The sequence below is a fragment of the Anthonomus grandis genome, chromosome 1 (assembly GCF_022605725.1).
Source record: "Anthonomus grandis grandis chromosome 1, icAntGran1.3, whole genome shotgun sequence".
Lineage (NCBI taxonomy): Eukaryota > Metazoa > Arthropoda > Insecta > Coleoptera > Curculionidae > Anthonomus > Anthonomus grandis.
This window is the reverse complement of record NC_065546.1, coordinates 4813250-4820403: the sequence shown is the minus strand read 5'-3', so window position 1 is coordinate 4820403 and position 7154 is coordinate 4813250.

The window sequence follows — 7154 nt, the reverse complement described above, 5'->3', positions numbered from 1 at the left end:
ATTAAATGCTACGGTAACGGTTGCTTAAATAATAATGTTACAGGATTAATTACGCTTTAGACGGGATCTGGAGAATCCTAACTTTTAGACAATTCGTTAAGATATTTAAAAATTATCTTGATAAACAATTTTTCTTTCAAACCTTCATAAGTACGAGACTGCTGACTGAGAAAACCGACCATACAGAGAACCCATGAAGCCGACCTAATAGGTTCTTTTTTTTATCATTTAATTTAACAAGGTTTCTGGAAGCTATTAGATCTAGGGAGTTGTTCTTGTTGTTTAAAACTTTACAATCAAGACTGTCGAACAAACTCAACTCTTTAGAAATAGTCTCTGTAAACCGGTTAGTCTTGCCGAACTATTAATTATGTCATAAGACTAATACAAATATATAGTCAGCAGATTTAAGGTAATTAATGGTTTAAACTGTTCAATGCCCTCGTTGAGTAGTTTTTGCAGAATTTTCAGTGGGATTGCTTTCTGGTGACGTTGTTTCTGCCAAAAAATGTGACAAATGCTAGGACACCTAATAATATAATAAAAATGAAATAATACAATCAAGGAATGCTCCATAGAGCTTGTGTTGTAGGAGTCGGCCAAATAGATCTCTATAAAGGCATGGTTAAACTGAAGCTTTTTGGCCTGGTTGCTGGTGTGGATCAGGATCTGAGTCAACACGGTATATGACGTGCGGCTCTACAGCTTCTCTAATCTTTTTCTTTTCTTATCTTCTCTGTGGAAGATGTTGAATACTTATTGGAGATGCAGGATGTCTCGAAGGTTCCTCTTAAAGTCGGAATAATACATAAAGATTTAACAGCGTTGTGTTGTAGGAGTCACGGCTAAATAGATCTCTATAAAAGCTTCAGTTTAACCATGCCAAACTGAAGCTTTTGGGCCTGGTTGCTGGTGTGGATCAGGATCTGAGTTAACACGGTATATGACGTGCGGCTCTACAGCTTCTCTGATCTTCTTCTTTTCTTATCTTCTCTGTCGAAGATGTTGAATACTTATTGGAGATGGAAGGATGTCTCGAAGGTTCCTCTTAAAGTCGGAATAATACATAAAGATTTAACAGCCGCTTCAGCACAACAAAAATCGATAAAGTGCCAAATCACGTTATCCTATTCGCAGCGCCAGTTATGTTCTTGGTATTGAACTTAACGTTTAAAAAAATTTAATTTTATTTGATACGTACTAAAATTAGGGTGAACAAATAATATGAACAACAGCAGCTTTGACACTATATTAAATTCTACGGAAATCTAACAAAAGGTTGCTTAAATACAAATATAAAGTCAGCAAACTTAAGGTAATGAATGGTTTGGGATCATTACTCGGGTATTCACTGTTCAGAAATACCCCTACAAGGTGAGTAAGGCAGGTAGTGACGCAAATTAGGTCATTAATTAAGATCGTTTCTACTGATGTACTTTGCTACTTCGTTTTCTCCGTTTACTACGCATCTTTCTGCATTCGTGTTAATATCGTGTTTTATTTATTTTGACTTTTTTAGATTTTTTAGTTAATTTGGCTTGGTTTATTGGACTTGATTTGGATTTTAACTCTTTTCTGGATTATCGATAACCGTGTGATTATTTAGTTTGTAAACGAAACCATGCCAAATTGTTATACTGTGCAGGAATATGCTAAGATGTATCTCATCTATGAAGAATGTCGATGTAACGCTAATGCTGCCGCCAGACTGTATCCAAATGAAGAGCGTTATTCAGATTACAGAGTATTTATTAATGTGCATCGATAACCTCTAGAGGGTCTAAATTTATGGTGCAGGCAGACAGCGCTTGTCCTAGTCTTCGCAGCCGAAGTCTTACAAGAAGTTGCACTGATCCGAATACCTCAGTACGTGGAATAGAAACAAGGACAGGCGTGTATAAAAGTTCGGCACATCGAATATTGAAAAATGGACATGTGGACAGGAATACTTAAAGGTCCATTCGAGTAGCTTGAAAATGTGAATGCCGAAGTTTACCTAGATTTCTTATAAAATCAATTACCAGACTTACTAGAAGATGTGCCACTTAATATTTGCCAAAACATGTGGTTTCAACAAGTCGGCTTTCCGGCCCACTATGCTTATCCAGTAAGGGAATTTCTGGACACAGATTACCCGAACAGGTGTATAGGACGGGATGAAACAATAGCGTGGCCGCCGCGCGTTCACCCAGTGTACATCCTTTGGATTTCTTTTATTGGGGAGCAATAAAAGACAAAGCCTACAATGATCCGATAGAAGACGAAAACCGACTAATAGCTAAATTGCTCCGATAGATCCAGATAGCCGCTAAATAGATCAACAATGAAAAATTCGCCCGATTAATAACTCGATCTTTTCTAAAAAGGTGTAGAATGTGTATTAGGAATGACGGCAGACAATTTGAGCATTTGTTGTGACTCATAAAGCTTTATTCCATTTACTTCCATTTACTTCCATTTACTTCCATTTACTACTGTTTTTTTTATTTATTTATTTTGACTGTACAATTAATAATTTAGCTTAAAGTAGCGGCATACATTTGACTATGTATTAAAAAAAAACACTTCTATTGAACCAATAATCTAGCAAGTATCTTACCATTTTAAAATCTAGATTAGATACGCAAACTTTTGAAATTACTTGTTAAGCAGTGAGGTCATTTTCTTTTCCAGGACAGTTACTTAAAGTTGGGAAGTGATTTTATAACATAGTTATTATTATGTAATTATATTATGTATAAACATCAAAAAACATACTTAAAAAGTTGAATCCCTTATACTGAATTGTGTAATTTAGTTAGTGTTTAAGATTTGTTTGGCAATACTTCATTGTTTTGTTCGCTCTATTGGTTATATCTATTATTAAGTACCACTTGTAAGTACTTTTAGTTTAGTTTAAATCTTCTGTTGAAGATGCTCACATCGTTATCGAAACACGTGTCAAAACTTAAATAAAGAGTTTTGGTTAGTGGTAAAACTGTTTCTTGTCTTTTGTGATTTTAAAAACAGTAAGTTTAAAATTTTTAAAATTGTAACATATATACCACAAGCCTTATAATAAATTTATTAATTTATAATGAATTATTCTTTATAAAAATTAAATCCAAGTATATTTTATATGTCCGATTTTATTCTTTTAAACTTTTCATGTATTTTTTTTAATTAACGTCAAAACAAAATGTCTATTTTCTTAGTATATTCAAATTCAAATTCAAATGCTTTATTTGCCCATATATAAAATTATAAAATACAGTTATAAATCTAATTTAAATTTTGACAAAGAGGATTCATTTTCAATTAAAAAAACCGTTAATCTATTGGTACAGACGAAATAACCCTTAAAAATAATTAATTTATATAAAATAAATCAAAAAGAAACAAACAATAATAATAATACCATAATAAAGAAAATTAATCCAGAACGGGAGAGCGACAGATGCGGCAGCGGATAAAAGAACCAAGGAGGGTAACGCCTAATATTTAAGACCATAAAAAGAAAGCAAAAATGCAAAATGTCGATGTCGATGTCCACAAGGGGTAAAGACAATTTTAAACTAATGACAATTAATAACACATTTTAACCCCCGCAAATTTAAAAGAGCGCTGAAATGATGAAATGATTCTATGGCGTGGCACAACAAAAATATCATTGTTTCGCGTCATGTGTTCATGCTCAAAATCTAAAAATTCATCTCGTAAATTAGCCGGTTGGCCTTCCTTTAAAATCCGATAAATAAATTAAACATATGATGCTTTCATCTGTTTGTCATATTTAATACATTTTTGTCATTAAGATATGGCGTTATATGGTTTCTATATGGGATATTGTAGGCAAATCGCATACAGGAACTTTGAATTTTTTGAATTGCGTTTTTGGTACTTGAACGTAAAGACTCACCATATACCACATCACCGTAATCGAATAAAGTTAAAACAAGGCTTTCACAAAGTAAATATTTTTGTTTTGTGAACAAGTTCCGTTTAAATTTAAAAAGATTTTTAAGGCGTAAATAGGCTGCTTTAATTTTGTTTTTTACATGGGGTTCAAAAGAGAGAGAATTGTCAAATATGATACCCAAATTTTTTGCCTCTGGGACAATTGGAACTGGAGAGTTATTTATAGGAATATTAATCCGATTTTCAACATTTCGCCTTAAATTATTATTCGAACACATCAAAAGAATTTTAGATTTTTCAGCATTTAATTTGAGGTTGTGATTTTTTGCGTAGTTTTCTAGATCCATTAAATTAAACTGAAACTTATGCTGAAATGAATTATTATTCATATCTTCAATAGAAACAGGAATATACAGTTGTGAGTCGTCAGCATACTGCTGTAATGTGGAATGTTTTACAGTTTTATACATGTCTGCCACGTAGATTGAAAAAAGTAGGGGTGATAGTATAGAACCCTGAGGTACGCCTTAATTTGTTTGCCTAAACTCTGAACATTGTTTTTCTAACCGTTGGACTATCATAACGCAACTTTTACGATTATATAGATATTCTTTAAAGAAGTTAATACCATATTCAGAGATTCCAAAACACCTTAGTTTAGCCAACAACATTTCGTGGTTAAGTGTGTCGAAAGCTTTACTAAAATCGAGTAGGGCCACAGATGTCGCTTGATTTTGCTCTTCATTCACTCTTACATCATTTAATATTTTAACTAAACATGTTGACGTGCTAAAATTCTTTCTAAATCCTGACTAGCAATCCGTTATTCTGTCACATCCGTTATACTTATTTTACCTTATTTTAACTAGTTAGTTACTTATTTTAACCTCTGATAAATTTTTAGGTTTAATGAAAATATTTATAAATGATATAAAAGGCAGCCAAACAGTTTTAATAATAAATATACCTGATTTAAAAAATGGAAAAATGAATAATCACCCTTCTTAATCCAAACGATAACATAGATTTTAATAGTATATTAGATGTACTGCCGTAAGACCATCTACAAGATAATTTTTCAAATTCAAGTGCACGAAGCAACCTATAGGCATTAATGCATTTCGTTATATTTATCTAGCCCCAGTTTACCATCACACATTTCAAAGGTCTGCTATCGTCTGCTACAAGCGAACGATGGCGATGCTAGATTAATTCAAAGTGATGGAAATACTAATGAATCAGCTTGTAAAATTTCAATTAATTTGACAACTTTATTATCTTATAAGTCAACTATGTCTTGCTTTGTATAAAATGAAGCTACAGATTCCGATAATATACCTTCAGTATCCAACCCAAAACCGGTTATATTCAGTAATAACAGAATTATATCCGAAAATTCACATTTCGTTCTTTCAATCATTTCCGTCATAAGGATCAACCATTTAATAATTGTAGTTTTAACAACTGTTAATATGATATTAATAATATAATTTAATAAATATAATATTTGTCAAAATGTAACTGTATAGAAATACTAACGTAATTTATTATTCATTCATTAAGGATGATTTTATTATAATTAACTTAATATAGTTATTAAAATATTATTAATAAAATAAACCTTTTTTAATAATATTAGTTTATCTAATATATAACACTAGATGCGTTACACTTGTTACATAAATAACTATATTCTAGCGTTAATTTGTAAAATTAATGAATTACTGCCAGTGATTTTTTTCTTATTAGCTAAGTTGTCATATAGAATCAATATTTCATTAATGGTTTATAAAATTAATTGTCCCGTAACCAGTAATAAATATTATCCTATCATCTAAAAGTTTGAAAATAATGTAGATAATCATTAAACATAATTTTTTTACAGATTGCCCGAGTAGAAACCAATTAAAAAAATTGCTTTGTCATCTTATAAGATGTAATGTATAAAAAATAATAGAAAGAGAGTCCAAAATGGTTTTGTATCATTAGCTCCTTGAAAATCACGAAACTTTATTATTGAAATTCTAGTGCCTTCTAGCCTCAAGCCCTAAAAATCTCTTACAAACTCTGAATACACATCAATCTGTTAAATATATAATAAGAATTACGTTATTCATTTCTTGAGGTACAAAATACACACAAGACTTATAAGTTTATCTATTTTTATAACAATATAAACTCAGTTATGGTTTTCTTTGTTTATACATAGATATGATATCAATCTTATCTTAGTGATTTTTACAAACTGTACAACAACGTTTATTTATTAAAGTTACTTCTGATCTTATCTAATAAATTATGTCAATAGATACCCAGCAAGGGTTTCTGGATTATCCTTAAAATCCAGTTAAAAAAAAATATTATCAAAAAACCAACTGGTTGAGTACGTAGTTAAAAAAATGATTTATGGGTAATGTATTTGAAGGTATTATAAATTACTGCCTGAGACCTAGGGCCAATATATATCACCTTTTAAAAATCCCCAAAATCACTTTCTGCCTTCCGGGCCTCCCGTACTCTTATATAGATATAAGGAAAAAGGATTGAATGATATCTCTGTTCAATCCGAATCGTCTCTCGAACCATTTTTCTTTCTCCTGCCTAAACCCTGTCGATTCTTCGCTATGCCCCGCTTTTCGTATTAGCATACGCGTAGCGCTACATAAATTTGGAATGCGAATCCGCCGTTGAAATAGGCAATAGAAAGTTTCGTTTAGATATTTTATTTTGCGAAATGGAAAAATCTCCTCTTAGGTACGTGTAAAAAGTCCCGGATACAGACGTTTAAGCGAAAATATATCGCCGCACCTTTACTCTTTGATGTTTATACATATATAGAATATATTTAACTTTCTCTTTTCGAATTCAATTTAAGATTAAAATCAAAGAAAAAATACCACATTATTGTATTAGAGTATTATTTATTTTGCTTTATGTTAAGAATGCATTAAGAACTAAAGGAAAATACATGCCTAGATGTACCATATATTCATATACAGTGTGGCCCAAATTGGGTGTGTACTTGTACTTGGAAACTATAAGAGATAAAAAATTGGTTAAATATAGAAAAATGTAGGGCATTTAGTTACCAATTTCCACGTATTTTTAAAATCTGTAAAAATATTGTTAGGACAACTTTTTAAGGACAACGCATACCTAAATTCAGTTCTTGTTTTTGACGTTTCGGTTCTGAGATTTCATCACATCACTTCTCACAAACCACTAAAAATAGGTATAGAAACACCTCATACAAACAC